We start from the raw sequence: 5,276 nt of genomic DNA on the forward strand, positions 1-5,276 counted from the left end.
GGTGACTGCAGCCGCATAGGAGCGGTATGAAAAGTTGTTTGTGATATGCCCTCAATCTTTGTCTTCTGTGATGACTATCCATTCTGGTGCCTTAGCGATGACTGTTCAGTCTAATGTTGCGAGAGATAACTGCTCAGTCTGGTGTCCCTGAACATATGTCCTTGCCTTTGGGCATGTTTCTGTCCTTATCGTTCAGTATGGATTTAATCTGTATGCCACTTTGCAGGAAGTATGAGAGTGGTATGCCACAATTCCAGGGGTCCGAGAGTGGTCTGAAACCTTGCCAGAGAGTGATTTTCCAACTTGCCAGAGCTCAGGGAGTCATCTGCTGCCATAACAAAGTTCATAGAAGGGTCTGCCACTTTGCCAGAAGTCTGAGAGGCTGCCAAACCTCCAGCAGCACCTTAAGAATACTCCAAAACTACAACTTTCTTCAGCTGCCTCAGACACATCAGCTGTATCGACAGCAGCCACAGAGAGTTCAGTCACCCAGTTTACAGTTCTAGAGTCAGCATTCCAACTAGATATTTCACTTTCCACTTGGCATGGTAGCTGCTGCTGAATTTACTAAAGACCAGCATTTGATTATGGGGCTACAGAACAGTATTTAGTTTTAATGTAACAATGTATAGCCCAGTGCTTAGAGACTTCAGAAAACACTTAGCAGGAAATAATAGCCTCTATTTTTATGGATTTCTGTGGGGAGGCCTTTATGTGAGCCCATTCTATAATTGAATTTAGAGACCCTATAGTATATTACCTAATATACTGTAGGGTCTCTAGATGATGAGCCTGAGATGCATAAATCTCAGAAACACCAGTAGTTCTACATACTGCCTAAATGAGAGAAGTATGTTTAAGCTGCCACTGATGCATCTTTATACATCTTTATACGCAGTTGTCATGCAAATTTATGCAAATGTCATAGCTGCTGGGATTTGTATTGAGATGCCCAATTACAGCTTTATAAATGTAACCATCTGTGAGCAAATATGCAGCATTGGTCGCAGATCATTAAATGATTGCAGTTCTGAATAACCCTATTGCTACTTAGAATGGTGATGCAAACTGAGATGCCAAAACAAGTTTCACTGCATACGGGATCGCAGACTTATTGGTGATTACAATCGATGGCATGAGACCATTGCAATGGATCATTGATGGTTTGCACCCGTCAATGGCCATGACTGCTTGGGGACACAGCATGCCGCTGAAGTGTTTGCATACACAGAGGCTCAATCGTACACAGTGGAGACCATACTTTTAAGAAATATGTTCACCTGCCATAGGGCTGGTGCAAGTTTGGATGGCACGACCTATGGTGGTGACTACAGGCCCATGAGGCAGTATTACAGCATCTACAGACATAGAGTGGGCAAAAGATGAAGCCTCAGCAGCATGTACCTCTGAATCAGGCCCACAGTTTCCAAAACATAAATGTTTTCCATTACTTGTTAACCTCATTACTCTAAATTCAGAATTCTTACACTGAATTAGAACTCTGCCTGATTTTGCAATGGGAACACTTGAATCTCGACACTGGACACATGCTATAGCAGCAAGAATATTATGTTCCAAGGTGATTGTGGAGGAACTTCAGAAGCAACTATTAATTTAATAATTTATTGAGGATTACCACAGGGTGCCCTAGATAGTTCAGAGAGGTCCCTGCTACTACCCTGTATGCCCCAATGATATGTGACTGCTCAAATGCATCCTGCTATCTTATGGGGCACTATCATTAGGGTTATCTCCAGAACCTGTCTCTCTCTACTGGTTCCCCTTGAGGCAGTCCAATCCCAACTACAGAGGAGCTGCTCTACAGAACAGAAGCTGAACAGCACTAAGAACCCATCCTGTATTTCAAAGCCTAGCTGCCTTCCGGACCTATATAAACGATCTTATTGTTTGCTCAACCAGTGGTGAGTGACTGACTTTTTAAAAAAAACATACTGGCTTTTGTACTGGATGCCTAAGGCCACTGTTTATACAGCAGTAGTGTCCAATTTAGCTCCTGTTCCATCCCTTTCTTTTGCCTATTGTATGGCAACTCTTTTGGAGCTTTGATTTCCTCATGGGGGTATTCTGCAGGTTTTAGCCAGTTTCCAGCCACCATTCATGAACTAGCGCTCTCCTCTTTCATGCTAATCTAGGGGCTAATACAATCCTCACCCATGCAGTAACCTACTGTAACTCTTTTTACCATAGCTCCTGCATCCAGTGCCCTCCTCCCAGTCTTTTTCCTATGTGTTTTCATTTAATTACATATCATACCGTAATGCCATCAAAACAAGGAAAAACTTCTAAGATACCATCCCCAGTCCAGAAAACATCTATGCCACCAGCCAAGCAGAGACTGGCTATCATATTATCTGGAATAGTGCTCTTACCTGCTACCTAGGTCCCTAAAGGCTCTTTCACTTCTACAGACCTGGGTTTAGACCTTGATCTGACTGCTTCACTTATCAGTCAGTCGACGTTTCAAACATTTGAGGCTTTTCATACCAATATTCTAGAGGTAGTGGAAATGTCAGTGCAATCTCTCCATGTGGAACTCATGGGTCTGGAAGAATGCACAGACCATCTTGTGGGGAAGATGCAGTAGATTTTTTCCTCACACAATGACCCTTCAACAGTCCACTCAGAGCTCTAAGCTGAGGTAGCTACCATGCGAGGTAAGATGGCAGACTTGGAGGATAGACTGAGATGGCATATTATTGAAATTTGGGCATCCCAGATTTGTTCACTCCAGTGGAATTACAAGACTATGTGACCAAGTTGTTCACAAAGCTTCTTCCATCGACTTCTGGACACAAGCCCTACTTAATGATTGTGTTTATCATTTACAAGTTGGGAGTTGGAGATGGCAACTTTCCCAGAGATACTCTAATGAGAATTAAATTCTTCCACATGAAGGTAAATATCCTCAGAGCGACCAGACAGGCGGAGGGAACAGATACTCTGGACGGACTCCAGATTTTCTGGATTTGTCTGCATGCACTTTGGCTGAGAGACATTCATTCCTGGTTTATAGGACTGATCCCCAGCTATGTGAGATTATAACATGCACACCTTGGTTTTGATACTGTGTTAGTGTTGAGATGAACAGTATGTCATTTTGCATTATTTTTTATTGTTCCTTTATGTTAGTTCTATGGAATTCCTGGGCCTTTAGTTCTTTGACATTGCTGACATAGCTAAATGCCCTCATTGTTGCTGTTTTTATAGTGAGGCTCTCAGTACAGCTGCATCCTTGCTCAGTTACCCTCAATATGCCATGCATCACTATATTTGTGAGTGAGCCACCAGGTCTTGTGCAATTCTGCTAGCATTGGGCATCTTTTATTTTGCCAAAAATGCGTGTAAGTCTTAATAAGATTTAGTACTGATTATTTGCCTTTATCTTTGTATCTTTTACCCTTTCTTTGTTTAAAATTTACTGCATGGGTGGTTCCTGTCCTTGGCCTCACCCTCCGTCCCAATTGTTTTTATTTTGTCATATCACTTCTTGTGCGGAAAACACTATAGCCCAGGATTTTTTGGCTAATTCAGTTTTACCCTGTTTTTTCTGTTTGTGTTCCCCTTCGATCCCAGGTCCACCTTTTTCTTTCTCTCTCCTAATATTTTTGGGGAATCAAGATCCATTAGATCATGCTTGTTTTTTTGTATCTTTTGGGCCACCAACTTCATCTTATCTAAGTGCCTTGCATCTGGTTACCTTAAATTGTTAAGTTTTATTAATTACATTTCCACAGGCTTAACTCTCCATATAAAAGAAGACAAGACTTGGCCACTTTTCACCATGAGAAAGCAAAAGTTGCAGCCCTACAGGAGGCACATTTAACCTCGCTTGCTACACCCTTAATACAAGACTATAGAAATTATTTTGCTTATTATGTTATTGGCCCATTTAAGTGTATTGGAGAGACAGTTTGTTCTCTCTCATAAGCTAGAAGATGGGGGTGGCAACTATCTGATCCTGTTTAGCTATTTGAGGATAGAGCGGACCCTCTTTTTCTTGTTATGCCTCTAATTCGTTTCAAGTTCCCTGTCTTAGAAAGCTGTTTGCGGTCTTACAGAAAGTCCAGAGAGAGCATTTGATTGTTATGGGAGATTTCAGTTTAGTTCCAGATGCTACAGTAAGCTTGATAAGACATCTTCATCTAAGGATGCAAAGGCTAATTATGATCATTATGCTGCCTTCTGTAAATTACTTACTGAATTTGATCTCTGTGATGTCTGGCAGATGCAATCTCCCACAGTCACGCATTACACCTACAGTATTTGTCCCATGTACACAACTCCTACTCACGTATTTTAGATAAATGGTCCCTTAAACATACGTGTCAGTCATGTGTATATATATATATATATATATATATATATGTGTAGTGTGGTCTGACCATGCAGCAGTGACATGAACATGGGATGGTAATAATACCTGGATTCCCCCTAGACCATGGTTATTCCCTGAGTACTTGCTGATGTCCCATGAGTCGAATGAAGTGTTAGCAGTTGCCTTTGCTTCTTATAAAATTATGAATTCTCCTGCTAATACATCCATACCTACATACTGGTATACCCTTAAGGCAGTGTTACATGGTGTGGCTATTCAAAATGGCTCCAGACTGTAGAGATAAATCCTCAAGCAACTGTCTGAATTAGAACTGCATCTTGAACAGGTAAAATTTCAGAACTGGGCTAGACCCTCCCTCCTCCTTATATTGAAGTTGTTATCCATCCAGAAATAAACTACAAAAGATATTTGTGGGCTATATGTGGAGCGCTTTGATGAAGTTTCAGCAGAAGTTCTACAATCTAGGCAACAAATAGGGTAAATCTCTGGCTTGTAAGTCACGCATGCATCAGACCAGAAATAGCATTAAGTCTATCCAGTCCCCTGATTGACAGAAATTACTTAACCCTTAAGCCATAGCTGACACATTTTCTTGTGATTATGAGAAGCTCTTTAACTTGAGTAAATATTCTGCTACCCTTCAGCCAATAGATTATTCTACTGTATATCCTTATTCCCAGGTACTCTACAGCTCCTTCAGTTGGAGACTGATACTTTAGCTGTCCTCAATGTCCTGTGGTCTGACCATGACATTCTCAACATCATTCAATCACTCCCTATGGGGAAGCTAGCTGGTCCAGATGGTTTATCAACTCTTTCAACAAATGTTTTGCACCTGACATTGTCCCCACACTTACTTCACGTACTCCTCTCTTTAATTTCATAACCTCACATGGCTCTCTCTCTCCACTGAAATGTT

This window comes from Taudactylus pleione, unplaced genomic scaffold (genome assembly GCF_031769625.1).
Source record: "Taudactylus pleione unplaced genomic scaffold, aTauple2 ptg000032l, whole genome shotgun sequence".
In the NCBI taxonomy this organism is placed as follows: Eukaryota; Metazoa; Chordata; class Amphibia; order Anura; family Myobatrachidae; genus Taudactylus; species Taudactylus pleione.